The sequence below is a fragment of the Rattus norvegicus genome, chromosome 10 (assembly GCF_021556685.1).
Source record: "Rattus norvegicus strain SHRSP/BbbUtx chromosome 10, alternate assembly SHRSP_T2T, whole genome shotgun sequence".
Classification (NCBI taxonomy): domain Eukaryota; kingdom Metazoa; phylum Chordata; class Mammalia; order Rodentia; family Muridae; genus Rattus; species Rattus norvegicus.
The window spans coordinates 36,434,450-36,461,468 of NC_141543.1; the positions used below are offsets into that span (position 1 = coordinate 36,434,450).

The 27,019-nt window shown below is 43.2% G+C and overlaps 1 long non-coding RNA gene, 1 other non-coding gene and 1 pseudogene across 11 annotated transcripts; all 3 read right to left on the reverse strand.

Annotated features, from left to right (window-relative positions):
* Positions 1 to 263: 263 nt before the first annotated feature.
* Positions 264 to 26,712, reverse strand: LOC148002834 (uncharacterized). Of its 10 annotated transcripts, none has more exons than XR_015631548.1 (7): positions 26,417 to 26,712; positions 24,282 to 24,403; positions 12,916 to 13,212; positions 4,558 to 4,672; positions 2,672 to 2,787; positions 1,704 to 1,955; positions 268 to 949 (listed from the first exon to the last, which is right to left on the reverse strand). It is a non-coding gene; the product is annotated as an uncharacterized LOC148002834 (long non-coding RNA). The 10 variants fall into 10 exon arrangements; XR_015631544.1 differs by having other exon boundaries at positions 26,641 to 26,692; XR_015631543.1 differs by having other exon boundaries at positions 1,704 to 2,211; positions 26,641 to 26,692.
* LOC103693316 (activated RNA polymerase II transcriptional coactivator p15 pseudogene) lies at positions 10,224 to 10,710 on the reverse strand (annotated as a pseudogene).
* On the reverse strand, positions 22,104 to 22,210 carry LOC120095500 (U6 spliceosomal RNA). Its single transcript, XR_015632483.1, has one exon. It is a non-coding gene; the product is annotated as a U6 spliceosomal RNA (small nuclear RNA).
* Positions 26,713 to 27,019: the final 307 nt, after the last annotated feature.

Below are 27,019 nucleotides of genomic sequence, written 5' to 3' on the forward strand. Positions count from 1 at the left end.
AAAATCACAGAAATTACTGAACACAAGCCACCCAGCTTTGCAAAAACATGATGTCATTGACAGAAGGGCAGCGGGGTTTAAAAAGGGAACAATTATTTCCAACAGTTTGTGTGAAGTCAAACAAATGTCAATTCATCCCTTAAATGGTAAAATGTTCCATGGCGTGGCGACACACACACACACACACACACACACACACACACACACACACGCACCCACAATAGGACTTCAAACCTTGAAAATTAATTGAAAATAGACTGAAGAAATAAACATCAAATGAACATAGCAAATTTTTATTTTGAAGAAAATAGAACATTGTTTTCTGATTCTGGGGTAGGAAGGAATTTCCTGAATGGGTTTCAAAAATATATGAAAAATGATAAATCCTGTATTACTATTAAGATGCTTTCTATGGTAAACTATTTTACACTTAAAAGAAATTCTTTATGAAACCCAATATCATGTGCAATGAATATATACCAATAAAGGAAATTTCTAAAATATTTTTAATTAAAAAAATATTCTCTGAGAAAGTAAAAGAATGTATTTAGATACATGGCTGTAGCCCGGATGTTTAAAGAACTCCAGCAAAGCAATAAAATAGGGTGCCCCGTACAAGACTGGGGAATCGGCTTGGGCAGTCTTCTGAGAAGCCAAAATACATATGACAAACTTTACAATCCTATTAGTCACCAGGAGAGTAGAAACCAAAAGGACAGTTTGATTCGAGCACCCACCTACCGCACGCTGAAAATTTTGTTTGTTTTCTTGCAATTGGGTCTCATCAATCCTCCAACTCCCTATGTAGCCAAGGGTGGCCTTGAACTACAGATCCTCCAGTCTCTCATTCCCAGATGAATGCTCGAATCAGCAGGCTTGCATCCCTCAGCTGGCATTCTCTTAAATGACGGTACCAAGTCTTAATGCGCGGGTGTAGAAATCGGAGCTCCTGTTGCGGGAGTGTTAAGTGGCAGAATCAGTTTGATACACTGCTGAGCCACCTCTTCTAGAGCTGCTAGTGTACTAAACCCCAGCATTTCATGTCCCCACCATGCCATGTCTACATCTATATCCCCCCCGATGTTCATATGTGTTAGCCAGAAGAATGCTTTCAATATCACCGATCTGGAAACTACCCACATGTTTACAAACAGGTAAATGTTCAGAGGCACACTCTAATAATGCAATACTATACAGAATAAACAATCTAGAAAACACAGTGAGTGCTCACAAACACAAAATTAAGCAAAAGATGTTCCCCATACCTTCCTCCTCCCAAATGCCCAGAGTTAGACATTGTGACTCCTTGTATATACAATAAAAAGAATCAAAATTAATTAATGTAGGTAGAAGGCTAATAGTTACCCTGCCCTGGAGGGACTCCCTGTGTATGAGTGTTATGTGATAAGACAGGAGATGTAACACACATCTGTCTACTCACTCACAGGAAGTACAGATACCACCAAAGTCCAAGTCGCTCCATCAGTGAGCTTTACTGGGATTACTTGCAGGAATACGGGTGAGGGGTTACTTACAGGAAATGACTTAAAGACAGCCATATCACCAAAGCCCACCCTAAAATGACTGACATACCACCAAACCTGGAAACCTGAAGCACCCCACACAGCCTGCACTTCACAGCCTGTGCTGCACAGCCTGCAGGGTTGGAGAGTGTCCTTTTCAGGAGGCTCAGTTGATCTCACCTTTAAGGCAGCTCCATTGCTTTTTGCTTCTTGCTGCTGCTGCTTTGCTGGTCTCTGGTTCTTCCAGACAGCTTGGCTTGTCAGAGAGATGCAGTCTGGAGACCCTCAGAAGCTTTTTTTGTTCACTCTTGGGAGGGAGGGGCCTAGTGAATCTGGTTGGTTTCAGGAACTTCCTGAAGCTATTTTGAATTGTTTATCTTCTTTTTTCTTTATTTGCTTTTAATTGTTTATCTTCTGTTTTAAGTAGCTTCTCTGCAAGAGAGATTATTTCAGTAGAAGAGGAAACTGCTACACAACAGGGAAAGAAACAGGGCATCTCTGGAGTGCAGGTCATGGGTGCCCATGCATGTTGTGTCCAAATTGGGAATGTGTTCAAGTTGGCTCCAGTGTCAGTGACACATACACTCTGTGGTACTTCACTATTAAGTTGAAGAATAGAAGTCATTCCATAATGAATATCTTTGAAGCTCTATTTTTGAAGAATCATTTTTCCCTTTTTGATAATTTTCTAGAAATAGAATTGCCAAGTTAAGATTTTCAATATTTCATGCCCTTCAATATATTTTGCCATCTCAATCTTGTCCGCTCTTATAATTCCAGCATCCAGTAGCATGGGAAATGAGAATAAAGGAATCCTTTCTATTAGTGACACATTTTTCAACGGAAGTGACAGATCCCTATCTCGAAGTAGTGTAAACAAGAAGGGAAAATTCTTGATTTATATAGATAAGAAGTTTAAGGAGTGGACAGACTTCAGACCACTCAAGTCGCAGGTTTAAAAGCATCATTGGAACTCAGACTGTCTTTTGCTACTGTTTGGCTTAGTTTCAGACGATTCTCTTCGAATGTGGTGGCAAGAACACCGCTAGACACAAATGTAAAAACATCTCAGGTTAGGACAGGGCTCAGTGGGCGAGAAGACTCACTTCACAAGTACGAGAACCTTAGGTCAGATCTCTGGAACCCACCTTAAAAATCTAGGTGTAGTTGCACGAGCATCTACGTGCTGTGTGAATAGGGATCAGGGAACGAGACAGGAGTGTTACAGGTCTTGTTGGCTGCCAACTGAACTTCAGGTTCGAACCTGCTCCAAGGGAATTAGATGAAGAGTAAATACACCAGTGCGCGCAACTTTCTCCTCCAGCATTTATATCCATTCATGTTTGTATACACCCATACATCTAAACACGTACACAAGCACAGATCCACACACATCTTAAAGACTGCTGACATTCCACGAGACAAGATGCTCACTGGTCCATCTTGGGGTAGCATTGCCAACACCAAGACAACATTGAGTGAGAGACGCAACTCTCCATCCAGCCCTTGGCTCCTTAACTATCCCTGAGCGGAAACCTGGGTGGGAGAGAAGGATCCCCTGGACCCAAGCCATGGGAGGAGATGAGAAGGGCTGCAGTGCCCCGTAGGGCTAACTCGTTTCCTAGCTTTCATCCTCAGTGTATACCCAGCCAGCTGTGGAGCTGCAGCTTTCTTGCTGGGTGTGTGCAGCCACGAACCGAAAACCAGGCCACTGGAAATGGACCAACAACGGAGCTACTTCTCAGTGGAGCCTTCTGAAATCAAGGGCTTCCTTCGACCTTAACTGACATTTTTGTAATGGGCGAGAGCGCATGAGTGGGGCTTTCCCTGCGCGAGTGCGCACACTCCTTTCCCCTTTGCAGTTTATGTGGAGGCAGAAGGAAGCTTGATAAGTTCGCAGAGTTCATATTTGGTTCCCTTTCCCCCATCGTCATCCTAAAACAGGTCCCCCTCTGCCGCTCTCCAGAGCACGTGCTCTCTCATCCCACCCCCACAGTCTCGGGTTTTATCTACTTCCTCTGCTTCAACCTGATGAAGCAGAGTTGGCCGAGCTCAGTTAACAGTCTCCACATTGGTATGCGCGACAGCTCAGACTCATCTCACTGGCGGCCTTAGTATCGACTGACTTGCGGACTCATCACTTTGGACTTCCAATTTGGCTTCCGTTTCAGGGTTTGTCCGTGACCCCGGGGCTGGGAGAGGGGAGTTAATTTCCTCTTTCTGGACCTTGGTGGACACAGCAATAAAATGAAATAAGTATCTCGTCTGCAGAAGCAGACAGTTTCAGTAGTACTCCTTAGATGATCTGATCCTGGAATTCCACGCACACCCTCTGTCGTGACCTGCTTGTAAGAAGTGTCACCTTCAAGCTCAGACAGTGGGTGTGCCTGCAAGACCAGGTCCAGGGTTTGTGAGTACTAAAACAAAATGAAAACGCAGGACCCATTGTCTAAGAATTTTTAAGCACTGGAGCTGGTGAGATGGTACACTGAGTGGGGGTGGGGTAAGGGCCCTTGCTTGCCGAGCCTGGGGCCCTGAATTCAATCTTCCTGAGCCCACATAACGGGAGAAAAGAACTAATTCCCGGGGGTTGTCTCCCGATCTCCATGCACAGGCAGCGGCATGTGCATGGCTCCCACAACACACTCACAAATACGTTTTAGAGAACCAGAGAGACAAAAGAAAGAACAGAAATTACCAAGAAATGGCAATTTCTTGAAGATGGAGTGGTTGTAATCAAAACACATTGTATAACTATATGACTCTCAAAGATAATAAAATAATAAAACATGTTTAAGAAATTTGGAATATGAGAACAGCAGAGTATTAAATCACATGTCACTGAGAATGGGGTCCTGTCTAACTGCCTAGGTTATGTTGCTGGGTGACTGAATTAATCACGTAGGAAATGGGGATGGGAATTTTTCAGCTATGCTTACGTCTCTCCTCCACATTTTGCATTATGTCTCGGTGACTGGCTGGTTTTGTGCCAACTTGACGCAAGTTAGAGTCATCAGAGAGGAAGGAGACTCACTTGAGGAAATGCCTCCATGAGATCCAGCTATCGGGAATGTTCTCATTAATGATCAGTACCAGGAGGGTCCAGCCTATAGTGGGTGGTGCCATCCCTGGGCTGGCGGTCCTGAGTTCTAAAACAAAGCAGCAAGCTGAGTAAGCCAGGGGAATCAAGCCAGTCAGCAGCACCCTTCCATGCCCTCTGCATCAGCGCCTGCCTTCAGGTTCCTGTCCTGTGTGAGTTTCCTGTCCTGACTTCCTTTAGTGATAAACAACAAGGTGGAAGTCTCAGCTGAATAAACTTTATTCTCCCCGACTTGCTTCTTGGTAATAGTGCTTTGTTACAGCAATAGAATCCTGAATTGCAAAAGTCCCCCACCATCTTTTCCAGAGACATAAGAACCAAATGCCCACAAAAGCAATGAGTGAGACAGGGTAGGGTTGATGGGGTTTGTGACGCAATGGTAAGCAGGTCTCCCTCCTGCCTAAAAGGAATAGCTAGAACTGAGCCAGGCAAGTGATCACTAGAGAAGGCTTAACATTACTGGATTTTTTTTTAAAGAAAGGCCAAAATCAGGCTTTTAAAGAGAAATCTGATTTCTAAACTGTTGATAACTGATAAGAAATGAGAAGGATGCACAGAGTACCTCTCTCAGTGGCATCCAGTCAAAGAAAAGGGATTCTCCAGGGGCGGCATCAGTCACTCACCGCCCCACCCCAGAACAGCATCAGCACCACCGGACAATGTGTCCTGAGCATCTTCCCTTGCCGCTGAGGGAGATGCTTTCCAAGTGATTCTGATTTAAGCTCAAGTTTGAGAACCATCTCAGAGAGGCGTGAATAACCATCCACTCCCCTCACAGAGGACACTGGTGACAGAACCAAGAGTCCCCTAGAGTCCAACTGTGTGGAACTTTGAGTTTACTGTGCTTTCTACCAGAACATAGGTGAAAGCTTACACTCTAGGAAGGTAGGTGACCCCAAACGGCAGCATCACCCCAAATCCCACCCCATCATGGATGGCAGCTTCATGGAGGTTGTGTTAATAAGTTCCCTTCTGAGTTAACCTCCCACTTCCTATGGACTCTAGCACCTTCCAGAAACACAACTATCAATAGTAAACATAAGTTTAGCAACCTTACGTTCCCTGGAGACAGACAACACTCTGACAGGAAAAACGGTGGCTGAAGGCAATGTCAGTCCATCCTTTTTGTCTAGTCACAACATGATCCTCCCATTTGTAGGTTGGAGTATAGATGACTTAACCCACAGCCATGACAATGAATTGGGCAGGATAGTATAGAGGCTGCTACATATAGGAAACGGAGCTACGATCAACCCTTGTTGAAGCACAAGCTCCTCACCTGGGACTCCAACCATTCTTCTCTCCTACCTACCCTCCTCCCTCTTCATCTCCTCCTTGTTTTTCCTAGTGCGTTGTTTCTTAAGCTCATAGCTGGTGTTTGTGTTGCAGGAAACATGGAGTAATGAGAAGCTGAGTCTTGGGAGGCTTTGGGCCTGGGCTTTTTCCTTTCTCATTTAAGGGCTTTCTGACAACATATTGGTGGATATCATCTTCTTTAGAGAAACTGAAAAGCTTTCAGATCCTGCCAGCTCTTTTGGATCCCAACCAGCAAAGCCCAGTAGTAACATCTGTGAACCCAGGGACACTCTTCTCACCTCCTTCTACAATAATCAAGCTGAGAACGCGCAAATTGGCATCCACGATGCAGCCGGAACAGACTTGTGCTTCCTCTCTCCAATCCTCCTTGATCTAGATCAGTGGTTCTCAACCTGGGGATCAAGACCCCTTAGGCAACCTCTCTCTCCAAAACTACTTACATTACAGTTCATAACAGTAGCAAAATTACAGCTATAAAATAACAGTGGAAATAATTTTGAGGTTGGGGGGGTCAGCATAACATGAGGAACTGTATCAAAGGGTCACAGCGTTAGGAAGGGTAAGGCTGAGCATTAGGAAGATCTTTATCAAGAACACATCCAACTCAGAAGGAGATACTCAGCTTTCTCTTGACGTGGCCTTGACGAGGCAACACACACACACACACACACACACACACACACACACACACAAACACACACACACAGAGCATTTTGTTTTGCTTGGTTTGTTTTAATATTGTGTTACTTAACATTGGCCCACAGATCACTAACTCTAACATAAAAAAAAAAAATTCCCTTTCGAGCTCATCCAATGCTCTGATTTTACATTCTCTTACCATAGCCCACTGCCTTCCTCCGATCTCGAGTCCTTCCCCAGACACTGAACATTTCCTAGGTCTGTGCCTCTGTCTTTTATAAAATAATTTCCCTTTTCAAGATATAGCTGGGGCTGGGGATTTAGCTCAGTGGTAGAGCGCTTACCTAGGAAGCGCAAGGCCCTGGGTTCGGTCCCCAGCTCCGGAAAAAAAGAACCAAGAAAAAAAAAAGATATAGCTGAGGCCAGGTGCGATGGCAGTGCCTCTAATTCCAGAACTCAAGCAGATTAAAGTACTTTATTATAGATCGATGCACAATTTATGGACTCAGAGGTCCCTTAGCTGTGGCCAGAAGTGCAAAAGATTTCAGCTCTGACACATGAACCTCCGCTTCAGCCTGTGCAGGGGACCCACTGAGAGTTTTACTTATTATTCCTTGGGTTTGTGTCTTGGCCTTGGGACTTTGGGGAAGTTATTACCCTACTTGGAATGCCAAGTTGCTCATCGCCAAAATGGGATCCCAACACCCACCTCAGCATGGCTTTTCAGAAGGATCCAGCCAGATACCATAAAGAAATGTCTATGAAAAAGACTGAGGTCATCTGAAGATTTTTACCAAGACAGAAGGAAAAATGCCCGAGGGAGGTCGACTGCTAGCTGGAGAAGGGAAACAGCTGCAGGAAGCTGGCTTCCTAGGTCCGTTTTGCATCCCTATCCGCTAACAATGTTTGGCTTCCTGCTTCCAGGCTGGCATGTAAGAGTTTAGGAGTGGCCACCCCACCCTATTAAGCGACTGGCTTCCAAAACTTAATTCTCAGTAACTCTTTTGTCTGTCAGAGCAGTGACCTCAAATGTGACAAACCCTAGAGAGAGACAGGCGGATCTGATACATAGTGTCACAATGCACTGGAGAAGGAAGGTCCTAGATCTTGTGCTGGGCTTACTGAAGGTGAACTGTCATTGACGGACTGTTCTGAGGCTTTGTGGATACAACTCCCTGAGGGTCCAGGTCGTCTGCAGTCCCACACGCCTCTGATCTTTACCTTCCACAGTATGTGTCGGAGAAAAATCCTCTTGTACCTTGGGAGGTGGAGAGGAAAATAACTGTTTTGGAATAGACCCCAATATTTTGTACTGAGGTCTGACCCACAGAGACATTACTTTACCACAGACTGACCCCCCAGGGTGTTAGTTATTAGAGCCTGTCCCATCTGAAAGAGGCCTGCTCCTTCCAGCCTTCCACCCAGGGGAAGGGAAATAATCAGTCCTGCTTCCTGCAACCATCCTGTCCCATACCTACAAGTGGACCTTTCACAGAAGTACCAGCAAAGGTCACAGCCCAAGGGTACAGGCAGGCACCTTGGAGAGAGAGAGACCTATGAAAACAGAGTGTTTCCTTTGCTTTGCACTTTGTACAGTAAGACTAAAGGCCTATTTCCTGCAGTCCCATTTTTTGGTTTTGTTTTGTTAATACAGTGCTTCTCTGTATAGCCCTGGCTGTCCAGGAACTCACTCTGTAGACCAGGCTGGTCTTGAACTCACAGAGATCAGTCTGCCTCTGTCTCTAGAGGGCTGGGTTTAAAGGCGCATACCACCACTGCCCAACTGTCTGCAGTTCCTTTTATTTAGCACTTCATGTTCTCCTTTCAATAAACTACACGGTAAGGCCAGGCGTGTTGGTGCACATGTATGATGCTAACATGAGATGAATAAAGATCAAAATCATCCTTGACTATGTACATTAGGCCTGAGGCCAGTATGAGCTGCATGAGACCAGTCTGAAAAAATAAAATAAAATAAAAATATACTAAGAGGAAACACAGAGTCTAAAGTCAAATAGGATATGGGTTTGGGTTTTTCATATCAGAATTTCAAAAATCTATTACCATGCTAATGGGTTTAAAGGGAAAAGGAGTTAATGGGGAAAAAAGATAGACAAAGTGAATGTAACTGTAAGTATAGAAATCAAGAGTTAAAAGGAAATGTTATTGTTAAGAAAACATCCACAGAATGACGCTTCTTAAAAGACAGGATGTGCTTGTAGAGAGAAGTTCTGAGCTTCAGGATGTAATGACAGAGAGTCACAGATGGGGCAAAGGGTGTGGTTCAGTTGGTACCCCAGTATGCACAGAGCTCTGGGTTCCACTCCCAGCACCCCATAAACCGGGTGCAGTGGTCCACACCTGTAACCTCAGAACTCAGGAAATAGAGGCAGGAGGATGAGACGTTCAAAGTCACCCTCAAATGGCCGAGACCAGTGGAAGAAGTCCGAAACAAAATATTCAAGAACAAAATATTCAAAACAAAAAAACAAAATATTCAAGTCAGTTATGAAAGGTCTAAGAGGGGTGCTGGAAGAAAGGGGGAACTAAGGAAATATGTAAAGCGATAACAGTGGACAATATCCCCCACACTAATGTCAGTCGCTAAAGCACAGATCCAAGAAGTTCAGAGAATACCCAGAAGGATGCACGCTCAAATCAAGGGGCTTCCTGGTGCTGGTAACTCAGCGGTAGAGTGCCTGCTTAGCGTGCCCTAGACCTGGGTCTGATCCACCCCACGGACAAAGACACAGTTGTCACTTTCAAGTGAGAGGACATTTCAATTCAAACCAAAAAGCACACCTGTGATGACAACGTTCAAATTTCATTAAATCAGGCAAGGAAAAAAATTTTTCGTTGTGGGGGGGGGGTTGTTTTTATGAGACATGGTTTCTCTGTGTAGCCCTGGCTATCCTGGAACTCACATTGTAGGCAAGGCTGGCCTCAAACTCAGACATTCATTTGCTGGGATTAAAGACATGTGCCTCCACACTGGGAATGGAAAAATTCTTTTCTTTCCTTATTTTATTTTATTATTTATTTTTTTTTTGGAAAAATTCTTAAAAGAAGTCATATTGGGGAGGGGGATAGGGAACGAGTAGGGGGAAGTGTGGAAAAGATCGCTTACCTGAAGAGAAAACAAAGACCAGCAGCCAACTCTCTTCAGAAACTATCAAAACACGCATGCGTGAGCGTGCATGAGTGAGTGCATGGGTAATTCTCATAAGACATGGTTGACTGTGGTGTGTGTGATGTTTTTATTTACCTGCCAATTTTTTATAATTAAGTTTTTAAAATAAAAAAATGAAATGAGTAACAAAATCCAGGGATGGGAAGAATTGTATTTTATTTTTGAGGATTATTGCCTATATTTATTTATTTATATTTTAAGATTGTAATGATCTGACATTTTTACACTAGGTAGGGGACACAAAGCAATCCTCTTTAATAAAGCAGTTAGCTTCACTTAGAACATTTTAATAATGCGCATTTTAGAAAAGCCTGGGGTTGGGGATTTAGCTTAGTGGTAGAGTGCTTGCCTAGCAAGCGCAAGGCCCTGGGTTCGGTCCCCAGCTCCAGGAAAAAAGAAAAGCCTTTGCCTTACAAATAGTTCTGCAATCCACATATACATCAGCTTAGAAAACAACATTTAGAAAACAAAAGCCAATGTAAAAAGGCAGATTACAATAGCTACCACAGTACAGGTTTGATCCAGCTCAGGTTTTACAGCTTTCTGACTGCATCATCTACCAGAGATCTGTTCCTTCAGCCAGCTCCATTGCTCCATGTTTAAAGAAACACCTTTTCTCCCCGGTTTCATTTCACCTTCTGAGTCCACCCAATACTCTCTAAGATCAACTAGAAGCTTTCCTTTAAAGTCCCGAACACTGACAGATCCCACCTTTCCAATCTGGGACAAGTCATCATCTCTGCTGTTACAACTCTGCTTGGAGGACGCCAGAGCTCTACGAGTCTCACCAGGCTTTTGCTTCTTCGCAGTTTTCTCTGGGACAACTTGCTTTTTCCTCTCTAACTTTTTCTTTTAACTTCGCTGTCAGAATCACTACCTGAAGAGCTTGAAGGAACAAGTTCCTTTGATTTAGGCATTGCTCCGCTCCAGCCGTCCAACAGCCTCTAGCTCACTCTCTCTGGACTTCTAATTGCCTAAATGTGTGTAAATAGTTCACCTACGTACATGGTACCCAGAGAGGCCAGAAGAGGGTGTCAGATCACCTAGAACTGAAGTTATATAGATGGTTGCTGGCTGCCATGTGGATGCTGGGAACCAAACCCAGGTCCTCTACAAGAGCACTCATTGCTTCTAGCCGTCTTTCCAGCCCCGATCTTGTATTACTTACTATAAGGTTCTCATAGAACTTGTGAAATGGTTTAGAGCTCTTTGAAAATAGACTTACATTAAATGTGAATGCATTTACCAAAGTTTATGATAACTATTAAAAAAAATAGTAACTTAGTTAATACACTAAAAAAAGAGAAACAAAATAAGATTACATAGGATGAAATGAACGGAATTGCACAAGACATTGAAAGTGGGAAAACAAACAGGACAAGGACAATGATAGAAATTAGTCAGATCAAAGATTAATCAGATCAAAAATTCTAATAAATATTGGGTTTTTTTTTGTTTTTTTGGTTTTTTTGGTTTTTTTTTTTTTTTTTTTTTTTTTTGGTTCTTTTTTTCGGAGCTGGGGACCGAACCCAGGGCCTTGCGCTTCCTAGGCAAGCGCTCTACCACTGAGCTAAATCCCCAACCCTCTAATAAATATTGTAAGAAATAAGTAAGAGGAAGAAAACGAAAGGGTAGAAGACTCAGTTTGCTCTCAAATGGCCAAAGCAGACTTTTATTGATCCAAGAAGTTAATACCTAGTGTTTAGGAGAACACAGAGCTGAGAACAGTGTTTGTGATCGAGAGAAAGGAGAAAAGTTCTCCAACCTTGTGGAGAACATTGAGACAAGTCAATGAAAACATTTTAGCCTCATGATTAGCGTGAGCTTTGTTTCAGTAAGGTGAGCTGTGGTTACACTCCTGGCTTATGCGAGGCAGTAGTGTGTGGCGGTAGCCTTACTAGAGAGAGAACTATACCTGTGGGATAATGTATACAATACCTGTGCACACACTTCTCTGGATAAACTGCTTTTCAGAACTGCTAGATGGGAGGTCAGTCAGATGGCTTGCTCCTGCAACCTCAGGGCTCCAGGATGTGTGGCAGGTGTTATCTGCTTTCCAGAATTTCATGGCTGGCACATTTCCTGAAACCTTGGCCCTACCTTGTGACCCTGGTTTTGTGGTGGTAGGGTTTCCTTTATTCCCATCCCAACCATATATCTATATCTATATCTATATCTATATCTATATCTATATCTATGTCTATGTCTATGTCTATGTCTATGTCTATGTCTATGTCTATGTCTATATCTATATCTATATATGGTATATATGTGTGTGGTGTATATATAGGGTATATATATATATAGAGAGAGATGGTATGTATATATATGCATATATATGTATGTATACACACACATATATACATATATATATATATACATACATACATACATATGATTTAGGCCTTCATTTCCTATCTGGCTACTTCCTGTATATGATTAGGGCTCTCATTTCCTATCTGGCTACTTCCTGTATATGATTAGGGCTCTCATTTCCTATCTGGCTACTTCCTGTTGGGGGAGTGGTGTCCTCTGGAGGCTTAGGGTCTGAATTAGTTAAACAGAATTTTTCATCACCATTCATTGCCTATTCCAAGACATAAGGACAGTGATTTGGCTCAAAAGTTCGAGACGTAAAATCAGAAGTTAGCTATCAGTTCTCCTCCATTACCACCTTGAGGAGAACATTAGGACAAAGTCAGTGGAAACATTTTAACCTCGTAGTTAATGTCAGCTTTGTTTAGCAAGGTGAACTGCAATTATACATTTGGCTTATGAGAGATAGTGTGTGATACCGCCTTATCAAAAGAAAGCTGAGTCCTAACTACGCTTGTGGGATAATGTAATACATTAACAATATCTGTGTGTATACTGCTAAAATCTGAGGCTTTGTAAATTTTCAGTTAAGTCTTACAGACAAAGACAGTATTTCTACAGTATACAGAATCATCTAACCAAAAAAGTTCTTAAATCTGTTACAACTCCCCTAAAAACTGACTTAAGGAACCCTGACAAAACTATTATATTGAAATTATTGGTTAGGCAGAGGGTTCTCTCTGTCCTTTCCATGGGTAAGCCTCCCATTAACTGTTTTTATTGCAGACATCTCTGTATTGTGGGATAAATAATAGTCGGAGATAGCTTACCCATTAACTGTCCTTGGGAGTGTAATGTCCTCTCTTGCGCTCTTGTGTTATCTCCCCTCTTCCTTTGTCACAGAGTCAGGGGGCCAACCTGATCCAGGATAGGGTTTCTGGAAGATGTTTTGAGATTACCGGGTTGGAGTCTGAAGTGGGAGGACAAATCCCGTCTCCAGAGGCAGCTTCTTGGTGAGTCCTAAGTCTTCAGAATCCTGCACAGTGGCTCCATCCTGGCTGCTGCTGTTTTATCTTGGCCGCTCCCATTCGGTGCCACAACGCAGATAAGATTCAATGGTAGAACACCTGGATAATTAAAAAACGTCAGAAACCATATGGACTAGAACTGTCTTCTTATTGTGGGCTGGATTTAGGGGCTTCCCAGAAGGGAGGAGGCCCCAGGCCTCAACAAGACCTTTTGTGTCAAAGGAAAACAGGATCTATGGACCAGCTGTTCATCTCCCAGGCACTCAGAGAGCAAACTTAGGGACTAGGGGAAAAAAAGACAGTGGTGGTGGGTGGATGGATGTGTGTGGAGAAGTGTGTGTGGAGAGACAGCCTGGGTAGGAGCCCCTTTGAGAAAGTTTGGCAGGGACAGGACTTGTCCACTCAATGGAAGAGTGAGAGAAAGTCTGGGAAATTCTGTTTAGAAGTTTGAGCTAAAAAAAAAACCCAGTCCTAACATTTAGAAACAGTAGTGTTAGTGGAGATTAGAGAACGTTTAGAGATGGAGAACTCTGGACTATTTGCAATTTCACTGCAGGAATTTTGTCAAAGTCTTACAAAATGGTAGGTTCCAATAATTTAGGCCACCAGTTTTGGTTGTCAAGAGCATATTAGGGACAGAACAGGATCCAACTTGAGGCCCAGCTGTTAAATTTTCTTAGGAGACAGGCCAGTGGGATCTCTTTGAGCATATAGGGTTATTATTGCTCTTGCTATAACTTTTGGATGGGCTGAGGCTAATTTCTCTTTCTTTTTTCTTTCCTTTTTTAAATTTACATTTCAAGTGTTATCTCCTTTCCTGGTTCCCCCTCCAGAAACCCACTATCTTCCCGTTTCTATGAGTGTGCTCCCCCACCCACCCACCACTCCCTCCCACTTCCCTGCTCTGACATCCCCTGGGGTAGAGAGCCTTGACAGGACCAAGGGCCTCTCCTCCCATTGATGCCCAACAAGGCCATCCTCTGCTACATATGAGGCCGGAGCCATAGGTCCATCCCTGTGTACTCTTGGGATAGTGGTTTAGTCCCTGGGAGCTCTGGGGGGGGGGTCTGTTTGGTTGATATTGTTGTTCTCCTTGTGGGGTTGCAAACCCCTTCAGCTCCTTAAGTCCTTTCTCTAACTCCTTCATTGGGGATCTCGTTCTCAGTTCAGTGGTTGGCTGTGAGCATCCATAAGGCTAATTTCTTACCTCGAAGTGGTCCCTGAAAAGTTCCCAAGAGTTTCTCAAGGAACCAGCCAGGAGGAACAACAGGCCCTCTTTACCTACTTCTGTGTCTGCAGGGAAAATGGCTGGTGGTGTGTGTGGCTATGGAAATAGGAAAGTTTCTCAAGTGCCAGAGGTTGGGTTAGAACAGTAATTCTCAACCTTCTTAACGCCACAGCCCTTTAATACAGTTCCTTGTGTTGTAGTGACTCTCAACCATAAAACTATTTTCATTTTTACCTCATTAACTGCAATTTTGCTACTGGTATGAATGGCGATATAAATAACTATGTTTTCCATTTTCCACTGGTCTTAGGCAACCCCTATGAAAAGGTTGGTCAAGTCACACAGAGGCCATGACCCACAGGTTGAGAACTGCTGGGTTAGAAGAAAAAAGAGTAAGTTTACCATTCGTGCAATTAACAGAGGGCAAGAGTCTCTCAGAAAGAAAGATAAAGGAAAGCCAGGACTAAGAGGATGGAGAAAGAAGGCTGGTGGAGGAAGAGGTCCAGCCAGGTTGGACCTGAGGGGCAGGCCTTCCTGGATTTCTGCACTAATTAATAAAACAATTTGGGTTTTTGGATGCAGTGCAGAATGAGCATTCAGGTCACCCTCAGCAGTCAGCAGACTTTCTATTTGTCTGAGAGGCTGGCAAGCCCCAAACTCCGAAGCTTGGTATCTGAGGATAGAGGGGGATGCACCATGCAGGGTCTGAGGATCCTAGTGAAGAGGACAGAAACTGCTCTCGGATAAACTGTTTATGAAATCAGAGTCGGGGATGAATAAGATTGCAGCAGAGTGCAGGAAGTACTAGGCAGCATCCAGGGACTGCTTACTCTGTGAGAAGTGCTACCTCACAACCTCGATTTGAAAGACCCCAGAGCCAGGAGACCCTCACTCAAGTCTTGGGATGACGTGATCCCCCAAGAACTCACGAGAGACTGTCCTTGCTGTAATTACACGAGGTTTATTGATAGGAACCAGTGCACTGGGGTCGAGACTCATATCCCACACAGGGGTAGAGCAGTTCGACCCTGAGTAGCTGGGAGAAGGGGTATTTAAAGGAAGAAGCCACAACCCGAGGGGGGAGGGATGGCATCATTGGAAAATGTGGAGAATACCAGTGAAAAATCACAAAGGGAAGCTTCCTGTTTCTCAAGGTTGTTCTTTAAGATTTTAATCTAACTTTATGGTCAGCTAGTTCCTGGAGCAGAGTCACTGAACTGGCTAACCTACGTTTTTGGCTCTACTCTGTTTGCTAGTGGGTCTGAATTTTTCCTGGTCCTTCAGATTCAGGTGCAATCACGGGAAGAAGGCACGGACATCACCCTCCTCTGTGATGAGGCAGAGAGACACAGAAAAATTGGCTGCTGCGTTCAAGGCCACGCAGCTTTTATAGAGAAGAGACTTAACCCTTGGCATAATGGCTTCTAATAATGATGTGGTCTTTGAATCATAATAGCCCTATATCAATGCGAGAGAAACAGGTCTACCTGGAGCTCAGTGTTCTCAAGGTCAGCATGAGAAAGTCAGCCATTCAGAGAGGGGACATGTGTAAAACTTGCTGGAGACAGAAGCTGTTCATGCCGAGTAACTTGGGAAGGGATAGAGGCAGGAGGGGGAGGAGTCTGATGTTATCCTTAGCCATATAATGAGCTTGGGGAAAGCCTGGCCTATGTGAAATCCTGTCTTAGAAACAAAAAGAAAAAAAAAAGAGAAATGATAGATTTTCCTTGTGTTTCTTTATATGTTTATAATCTACTTCTTCCTCAATCACTAAAGTTGCACTATTTAGAGAGTGGCGAGGAAGAAAAGAGACAGTCACACAGACACAGACAGACATACACAGAGATAGACAGACAGAGAGGGGAAGAGAGATTTAAAAAATAACCCAACAGAACAAAGCATTCACACTCTTACCACCGCACAGATGTAACTGTTGCTAACATCTCAGCAGAATTCTTTCCAGTTTTTTTTATTCAAAAAAACTGTCTTTCTTTTGCTTAGCTAAGATTTTGCTTAGATATAATTCCGGACCTTTCATTTTTCTCTGTCTGAACATCAGAGCATAAACCCTCTATGTTTTAAGCAGCTGTATTATAATCCATCATACGGAAATTATGTAATTTATGACCTATTCCTTCACGGTTGGATCTTTAGGTTGTTTCCAATATTTCCACTATTATAAATAACCCACTCCGAGCGTGTCAAGCCCATAAATCACTGAGTGAACTGCAGAGTCTGTTGTTTTTAGGATCATTTCCCAGAAATATAATTATGAAGTGTCACAAAGATTACACGGAGAAGTGGTGTTTCTGATAACTAGCATATATATCCTTTTTTTTAAGATAAAGAATATCCAGTTTTTAAATTGTATTCTTTTTATATGTGTGGGGCGTTTTGCCTGCATGACTGTAATGTGCATCACTTGTGGAAGCCTGGTGTCTCTGGGGGCCAGAAGAGCGTGTGGGATCCCTTACTGATGATTGCGAGCCATCGGTGGGTGCTGAGTACTGAACCCAGGTCCTCTGCAAGAACAGTCAGTACTGGGGCTGGGGATTTAGCTCAGTGGTAGAGCGCTTACCTAGGAAGCACAAGGCCCTGGGTTTGGTCCCCAGCTCCGAAAAAAAGAACCAAAAAAAAAAAAAAAAAAAAAGAACAGTCAGTACTCTTAACCTCCTGGCCATCTCTCCAGCCCCAGCAATACATAAATAGCAAGCCTTCCAGGGCAGAAGTTGGGAGTCAACGTGCCCCTGTGTCAGGGTGGCACAGGGTAGCTCTAAAAGACACACCTCTGGCTCTGGGCTTGTACACTAACCATTGCCCTTTCTCTCCTATGAGCTACTTTTCAATTTAGTTTTTTTATTTGAACTATTATAGTTCAAACCTTTTTTTTTTTTATGGACAATAGATATCTGTACAAGATGGATGCGTATGGCGTTTGGGGTACTATTGTTTTATTTATCTGTTTATGTATGTTGTGGTATCTGTGTGCTTGCATGTGTGCATATGCCCCTGTATACTCCAGAGGAGGGAGGCGTCAACTCTCTTCTTCTATTCTTTTTTTTTTCTTTATTAACTTGAGTATTTCTTATTTACATTTGGATTGTTATTCCCCTTCCTGGTTTCCGGACCAACCTCCCCATAACCCCCCTCCCCTTCTATATGGGCTTCCCCTCCCCATCCTCCCCCCATTACCACCCTCCCCCCAACAATCACGTTCACTGGGGGTTCAGTCTTGGCAGGACCAAGGGTATCCCCTTCCACTGGTGCTCTTACTAGGCTATTCATTGCTACCTATGAGGTTGGAGCCCAGGGTCAGTCCATGTATAGTATTTGGATAGTGGCTTAGTCCCTGGAAGCTCTGGTTGGTTGGCATTGTTGTTCCTGTGGGGTCTCGAGCCCCTTTAAGCTCTTCCAGTCCTTTCTCTGATTCCTTCAACGGGGGTCTCGTCCTCAGTTCAGTGGTTTGCTGCTGGCATTCACCTATGTATTTGCTGTATTCTGGGTGTGTCTCTCAGGAGAGATCTACATCCGGCTCCTCTCGGCCTGCACTTCTTTGCTTCATCCATCTCATCTAGTTTGGTGGCTGTATATGTATGGGTCACATGTGGGGCAGGCTCTGAATGGGTGTTCCTTCAGCCTCTGTTCTAAACTTTGCCTCCCTATTTCCTCCCAAGGGTATTCTTGTTCCCCTTTTAAAGAAGGAGTGAAGCATTCACATTTTGGTCATCCTTCTTGAGTTTCACGTGTTCTGTACATTTAAGTTAATTCAAGCATTTGGGCTAATAGCCACTTAACAATGAGTGCATACCATGTGTGTTTTTCTGTGATTGGGTTACCTCACTCAGGATGATATTTTCCAGTTCCGTCCATTTGCCTATGAATTTCATAAAGTCATTGTTTTTGATAGCTGAGTAATATCCCATTGTGTAGATGTACCACATTTTCTGTATCCATTCCTCTGTTGAAGGGCATCTGGGTTCTTTCCAACTTCTGGCTATTATAAATAAGGCTGCTATGAACATAGTGGAGCACGTGTCTTTGTTATATGTTGGGGCATCTCTTGGGTATATATATGCCCAAGAGAGGTATAGCTAGGTCCTCAGGTAGTTCAATGTCCAATTTTCTGAGGAACTTCCAGACTGATTTCCAGAATGGTTGTACCAGTCTGCAACCCCACCAACAATGGAGGAGTGTTCCTCTTTCTCCACATCCTCGCCAGCATTTGCTGACACCTGAATTTTTGATCTTAGCCATTCTCACTGGTGTGAGGTGAAATCTCAGGGTTGTTTTGATTTGCATTTCCCTTATGACTAAAGATGTTCAACATTTCTTTAGCCATTCGGCATTCCTCAGCTGTGAATTCTTTGTTTAGCTCTGAACCCCATTTTTTAATAGGGTTATTTGTCTCCCTGCAGTCTAACTTCTTGAGTTCTTTGTATATTTTGGATATAAGCCCTCTATCTGTTGTAGGATTGGTAAAGATCTTTTCCCAATCTGTTGGTGGCTGTTTTGTCCTAACCAGTGTCCTTTGCCTTATAGAAGCTTTGCAGTTTTCTGAGATCCCATTTGTCGATTATTGATCTTAGAGCATAAGCCATTGGTGTTTTGTTCAGGAAATTTTCTCCAGTGCCCATGTGTTTGAGATGCTTCCCCACCTTTTCTTCTATTAGTTTGAGTGTATCTGGTTTGATGTGGAGGTCCTTGATCTACTTGGACTTAAGCTTTGTACAGGGTGATAAGAATGGATCGATCTGCATTCTTCTACATGCTGACCTCCAGTTGAACCAGCACCATTTGCTGAAAATGCTATCTTTTTTCCATTGGATAGTTTTGGCTCCTTTGTCAAAAATCAAGTGCCCATAAGTGTGTGGGTTCATTTCTGGGTCTTCAATTCTATTCCACTGGTCTATCTGTCTGTCTCTGTACCAATACCATGCAGTTTTTATCACTATTGCTCTGTAATACTGCTTGAGTTCAGGGATAGTGATTCCCCCAGAAGTCTTTTATTGTTGAGGATAGTTTTAGCTATCCTGGGTTTTTTGTTATTCCAGATGAATTTGGAAATTGTTCTGTCTAACTCTCTGAAAAATTAGATTGGTATTTTGTTGGGGATTCCATTGAATCTGTAAAATTTTGGTAAAATGGCCATTTTTACTATATTAATCCTGCCAATCCATGAGCATGGGAGATCTTTCCATCTTCTGAGGTCTTCTTCAATTTCTTTCTTCAGAGGCTTGAAGTTCTTATACAGATCTTTTACTTGCTTGGTTAAAATCACACCGAGGTATTTTATATTATTTGGGACTATTATGAAGGGTTTCGTTTCCCTAATTTCTTTCTCGGCTTGTTTCTCTTTTGTGTAGAGGAAGGCTACTGATTTATTTGAGTTAATTTTATACTCAGCCACTTTGCTGAAGGTGTTTATCAGGTTTATTAGTTCTCTGGTGGAACTTTTGGGATCACTTAAATATACTATCATATCATCTGCAAATAGTGATATTTTGACTTCTTTCTTTTCCAATCTGTATCCCTTTGATCTCCTTTTGTTGTCGATTGCTCTGGCTAGAACTTCAAGAACTATATTGAATAAGTAGGGAGAGAGTGGGGAGCCTTGTCTAGTCCCTGATTTTAGTGGGACTGTTTCAAGTTTCTCTCCATTTAGTTTAATGTTAGCTACTGGTTTGCTGTATATGGCTTTTACTATGTTTAGGTATGGGTCTTGAATTCCTATTCTTTCCAGGACTTTTATCATGAAGGGGTGTTGAATTTTGTCAAATGCTTTCTCAGCATCTAATGAAATGATCATGTGGTTTTGTTCTTTCAGTTTGTTTATATAATGGATCACGTTGATGGTTTTCCGTATATTAAACCATCCCTGCATGCCTGGGATGAAGCCTACTTGATCATGGTGTATGATTGTTTTGATGTGCTCTTGGATTCGGTTTGCCAAAATTTTATTGAGTATTTTTGTGGCGATATTCATAGGGGAAATTGGTCTGAAGTTCTCTTTCTTTGTTTTGTCTTTGTGTGGTTTAGGTATAAGAGTAATTGTGGCTTCATAGAAGGAATTCGGTAGTGCTCCATCTGCTTCAATTTTGTGGAATAGTTTGGATAATATTGGTATGAGGTCTTCTATGAAGGTTTGATAGAATTCTGCACTAAACCCGTCTGGACCTGGGCTCTTTTGGGTTGGGAGACCTTTAATGACTGCTTCTATTTCCTTAGGAGTTATGGGGTTGTTTAACTGGTTTATCTGTTCCTGATTTGACTTCGGTACCTGGTATCTGTCTAGGAAATTGTCCGTTTCCTGCAGATTTTCAAGTTTTGTTGAATATAGACTTTTGTAGTAGGATCTGATGATTTTTTGAATTTCCTCTGATTCTGTAGTTATGTCTCCCTTTTCATTTCTGATTTTGTTAATTTGGACACACTCTCTGTGTCCTCTTGTTGGTCTGGCTAAGGGTTTTTCTATCTTGTTGATTTTCTCAAAGAACCACCTTTTGGTTCTGTTGATTCTTTGTATAGTCCTTTTTGTTTCTACTTGTTTGGTTTCAGCTCTGAGTTTGATTATTTCCTGCCTTCTACTCCTCCTGTGTGTATTTGCTTCTTTTTGTTCTAGAGCTTTTAGGTGTGCAGTCAAGCTGCTGATATATGCTCTCTCCTGTTTCTTTCTGCAGGCACTCAGAGCTATGAGTTTTCCTCTTAGCACAGCTTTCACTGTGTCCCATAAGTTTGGGTATGTTGTACCTTCATTTTCATTAAATTCTAAGAAGTCTTTAATTTCTTTCTTTATTTCTTCCTTGACCAGGTTATCATTGAGTAGAGCATTGTTCAATTTCCACGTATATGTGGGCATTCTTCCCTTATTGTTATTGAAGACCAGCTTTAGGCCGTGGTGGTCTGATAGGACGCATGGGATTATTTCTATCTTTCTGCATCTGTTGAGGTCTGTTTTATGACCAATTATATGGTCAATTTTGGAGAAAGTACCATGAGGAGCTGAGAAGAAGGTATATCCTTTTGCTTTAGGATAGAATGTTCTATAAATATCCGTTAAGACCATTTGGCTCATGACTTCTCTTAGTCTGTCGACATCACTGTTTAATTTCTGTTTCCATGATCTGTCCATTGATGAGAGTGGTGTGTTGAAATCTCCCACTATTATTGTGTGAGGTGCAATGTGTGTTTTGAGCTTTAGTAAGGTTTCTTTTACATATGTAGGTGCCCTTGTATTTGGGGCATAGATATTTAGGATTGAGAGTTCATCTTGGTGGATTTTTCCTTTGATGAATATGAAGTGTCCTTCCTTATCTTTTTTGATGACTTTTAGTTGAAAATTGACTTTATTCGATATTAGAATGGCTACTCCAGCTTGCTTCTTCAGACCATTTGCTTGGAAAGCTGTTTTCCAGCCTTTCACTCTGAGGTAGTGTCTGTCTTTGTCTCTGAGGTGTGTTTCCTGTAGGCAGCAGAATGCAGGGTCCTCATTGCGTATCCAGTTTGTTAATCTATGTCTTTTTATTGTGGAGTTGAGACCATTGATGTTGAGAGATATTAAGGAATAATGATTATTGCTTCCTGTTATATTCATACTTGGATGTCAGATTATGTTTGTGTGCTTTTCTTCTCTTTGTTTTGTTGCCAAGACAATTAGTTTATTTCTTTTTCTAGGTGTAGCTTGCCTCCTTATGTTGGGCTTTACCATTTATTTTCCTTTGTAGTGCTGGGTTTGTAGAAAGATATTGTGTAAATTTGGTTTTGTAAAAATATGGAATGCTTCTCGAATTTGTGTGTCATCCTTGCACAGGGGCCATGCTAATCTTCTCTGTATCGTTCCAATTTTAGTGTATGTGCTGCCAAAGCGAGCACTCTTCTTTTTTTCTTTTTCTTTTTCTTTTTTTTTCCCGGAGCTGGGGACCGAACCCAGGGCCTTCCGCTTGCTAGGCAAGCGCTCTACCACTGAGCTAAATCCCCAACCCCTTCTATTCTTTTAAGACAGGGTTTCTCACTGAACTGCAACTATGCTGGCTGACCAGTGACATTTGGGGATGTATCTGTCTCCACACTCTTCCCAACCCAGGCACTATGCTTTTTCCTTCCTTCCTTCCTTCCTTCCTTCCTTCCTTCCTTCCTTCCTTCCTTCCTTCCTTCCTTCCTTCCTTCCTTCCTTCTTTTGAAGATTCATTTTTATGTATCTATGTGTTTGTATGAGAAAAATGGCAAGAACGCTCAGGTTCTTACGGCGGCCAGAAGGGGGCGTCAGATGCCCTGGAACTGGAACTACAGACTGTGGAGCTCACAGATTGAAGAACAGCACTTGTTCTTAGCCACCTACTGTCTTTCCAGATCTCCTGTCCAGGGATTTGAACTCAGGTCTTTGTGCTCACACAGCAAGGACTTATACCCACTGAGACACTTTTCTACCCTCTTATTATACTATTTTTTTTTCAGTTGTTCTGTTTGTTTAAGAAGTTTTCTGGGGATGGAGTTTAGTTGGTAGAGTGCTGGACCAGCATACGTGAAGTCCTTCCTGGTACAGTAGTACCAGCGCACTTTGGAGGTAGAGGGTTTCGGGGCAGAAGTTTAAGGCCATTTTCAGCTACTTAGTATGTTTGAGGCCAGCTTGGGATAATGAGACCCTGCTTCAGGGGGAGGAAAAAGTTTGCCTTTCTAGGAACACTATGCACTTCCCCACATTTTCGTTCACTCTTTTTTTCAATTCATTTTGTTTTCTTTTTCTAAGCAGCAGCCATCATGTTCCCAGGCTTGATGGTAACAGTAAAGGAAAGAAGTTTTTTTTTTTTGTTTTTGTTTTTTTTTTTGCTGAATCGTTCATAACAGCACCTCAGAAACTACAGGGAAAGTTTCTCCAGGAAACTCTGAGGTCTGCCTTGTGACTCAAATTCTACAGTTTATGCTGCGTCCAATGTTTTGCATTGAAAACTGTCTTACATGTTGCAAAAGAAGAGAAAAAGAGGCCCCATGCTGTGCTTGGCTTTAGTCTTCAAATACATACTAAGATCCTGGGAACTTGGTATCATGTTACTATAAGAACCTGCCTGCTAGGGCTGGGGATTTAGCTCAGTGGTAGAGCGCTTACCTAGGAAGTGCAAGGCCCTGTGTTCGGTCCCCAGCTCCGGAAAAAAAAGAACCTGCCTGCTTCGTCAATTCCTCATAGGCTTCTACTCTCAATTTTTAATTTTTTTTTTTAGATTTATTCATTTATTATATATAAGTACACTGTAGCTGTCTTCAGACACACCAGAAGAGGGCATCGGATCTCTTTACAGATGGTTGTGAGCCACCATGTGGTTGCTGGGAATTGAACTCAGGACCTCTGGAAGAGCAGTCGGGTACTCTTAACCGCTGAGCCATCTCTCCAGCCCTCAATTTTTAATTCTTAAGAAATTCTTCTTCTCTCTTCCCCCACCGTGTGTGTGTGTGTGTGTGTGTGTGTGTGTGTGTGTGTGTGTGTGTGTGTTTAGGACAACATAACAGAGTCAGTTTTCTCCCTTTACCCTGTGGATCCTGGCTATCAAACTCAGGTCATCAACCTTGGAGGTCAACACCTTCACCTGCTAATCCACCTGGCTGGGCCCCTTCTGCTCTAGGTATCTAAGGGTACACGGTCCTTAAATACACAGCAAATCCAGTGCCAGCAAATGGAATTTTCTCAATGTATGACAAGACTCATCTTCTTGTAAGAAGAGGGACATCAGAGTTCCCCTCACTCCCACCCCTCCTACAACCCTCCTCCCTGTGCACGTGGGGAAATGGGGCATAAATGCAGAATATTGGAAAAAACAAAAACAAAACAAAATGGTAGCCATCTGCAGGCTGGAGAAGTCTAACCAGAAACTAGCCCCGAAGGCACCTTAATAGACACAGTAAATTGTGTGACACAAGGCACTGATCAGTTATTTTAGCATAGCACGCTTACCAAAATGCAGATTTAGGTGCTGGTAAACTGAGTGTCCCGGAACGATGGCGACTCAGGAGCTGAGAAATGGGTGGGTGCTTCCAGAGCTGTGAGGAGTGTGTTTATAAAGAACCAAGCGTCCCCTGAAGAGTGCAGAAAGGCAGAAATTAGGTGATTCTAGCAAGGACTGAGTCAGGAAAAAAAACCCAATGAATCGAAAATGTCTTAGTTCCAGGAAGTACTTATTTTATCGTGAACATAAGAGATAGAAATATGAACATTAATGGTGATTCAAGATGAGTTGATAACTCATGCCTGTGATCCCAGTATTATAGGATGTCCACAAGTTCAAAGCCAACCTTGACTGTTTCCATCCGTCTGTCTGTCCATCCATCCATCCATCCATCAAATAAAAACCAAAGTGACTCTGGGGAGATCTTAGGAACCAGTGTTGGCAGTCAGAACCACATTATGAACTATGCTCCACTGTTCTGTGCCAAGCAGAAGCCGCAAACAAACTTGGATACCCGTGTTAGCCTCGTGTCGCCATGACAAAGACCTGAGATAAACACCTAGGAGGAGAGAATTATTTGGGCTCATGGTTTCTTTCCATGGTCACTCGGCTTCCTGGCACTGAGGTCTATAGCAAGACAGAATTATGAAGGGAGTGTGGAGGGGAACTCAGAGTATGGCCTCCCTACCCCCAGAAAGCAAAGAAGGGTCCGGGTGGAGAAGATAGTCTTCAAAGGCAGAACCCCAGGAGCTTACTTCCTCTAAGCCAAATGGACCTCCCAATGGTCCATTCAGAAAGATGAACCCACTGAAGAAGCCAGCAACCTCAAGAAGTGATCATCTCTGGATGGTGCCAGCAGCCGGGGGGGGGGGGGGGGGGGGGCAAACCTTCCTACACTGGGACCTTAGGTGGGGACACTTCCTGTGTCCCACCCACAGCAGGTCTGCCCTAGGCTGTGGAGATGCCTAGCAGAAGCATCCAGATTTCTGGGTGTTGCTCATTTAAATGCCAGAAAGAGACAAAAGAGAGGAATTGCAAGGGAACCTCACCCTGTTGATTTGGCTCATTCTCGACCTATTCGTTTGCAAATAGTAGAGAGAACTTGAGAGGCCATTCATCTGTCTCCATTAGCCAGTTCAGCAGAAGCTGAGGATACAGAAGGGATCCTAGGAGTACAGTCAGGGAATAAGTGACTGTCAGCTACCTGCTTCTCCTTGAAGAGTAGGAAACAAGGACCCAGCGACCTTCCACAGTTCACCAGGACTTCCACTCCTACCACAAACTGAGGGCATTTTTTTTTTTTTTTTTTTTTTTTTTTTAGGATGCAGGGTCCTCTCCTCCTTTTGCTCCTATATTCTGGCTCTGACAGAGAGCTGTGGGGTTGAAGGATGACGCTGCCATGCCAGGTCACCTGGAGGCCAGATAAGACATTTGGCTTGGCTAAAGCTGGACTCCTTGGTACCTGCATTCCATTTTTTCTTTTTTTATTACTCTCTTTGAAATACCCTCCTTTGTAGTGCACATCTTTAATCCCAGCAGCACTCGGGAGGCAGAGGCAGGTCGATCTCTGAGTTTGAGGCCAGCCTGGGCTACAGGGCGAATTCTGGGATAGTCAAACAAGAGAGAAAGCCTACCTTGAAAAAAAAGAAGGAAAAACAACAAAAAGAAATGCCATCCTTAGGATGCTCATACCTCGTCAAGCTCCTAGGACTGAGGAATAGTTTTGCCTGAGGGCAAGCCACTCCTCTCTCAGACATTCCTAATTCAGACGCTGTTCAGATGGGATTTTGGACTTTCAATCTATGCTAGTACGAGCTGGCTTTGAGGGCCATTGGAAGACATTGGTGAATTTTTTTTTTTTTTGCATTTTTGCATGTGAAAACACGATCTCTGAAGAATGAGGAGATAGTATTCGATGAGCAAAATCACTCCCCTCATTTGTATGTCGGAACCCAAGCCCCAGTTGTATGTGGAAATGGTACCCACAGAGAGATAATAAGGTTTAATGAGCCCAGGAGTATTGGCTCACATATAGCATGGGTTTCCTCAGAAGACACCAGAGCTTGCTCTCTCTACTCCCACGGCCAGGGCCAGGTGAAGACACAGTTGTTTACAAACAAACAGACGTTTATCAGAATCTGACCTGGTGACACGTAGGACTTGACACGCCAGCTTTCCAGGACAGACAGATGACTCTAATGCCTCAGACCAGTCACACCACTTGCGGCCCCGGGTGACAAGGCAACTCTCTAAGCCACTATCTGCTTCTCCATCGCAGCAGATGGAGAGAACTCACACAGTTCCTGTCCACACCAGTGGTCAGAATGGTTTGATCTCCCTCCCCCAGTGAAATCCTTGCAGACTCACCCAGGCATTCTTTTTGAGAGTTACCGGCCTGCCATCTTTGGTTATGCTACCTAGCTTTGCCCAGAGAGGTTCAGGATGTGGGGTGGGGGGTGGGGAAAGGAACTGACAAGAGTAAGTGCCAGACTAGTCTTCTAGAACCTCCCCCTTGAAAGTGAGCTAACCAATTCTATACAGATTACTTCTGGTTATCTCCTCTTCTGTTCATCGCTCATCAACTGAGGCATGTTGCACCGGACTTTGTAATATCGAAACCCAGACGTTAGGGACTTAACTTTGTGCAGGTTCGATTCCCTTCCCCAGAGGGGAGATATCAGAGATAATGCTAATACCTACCCCCTCCAGAAGACCAGCCTAATTATCATTGTTCTTCTACACTGTG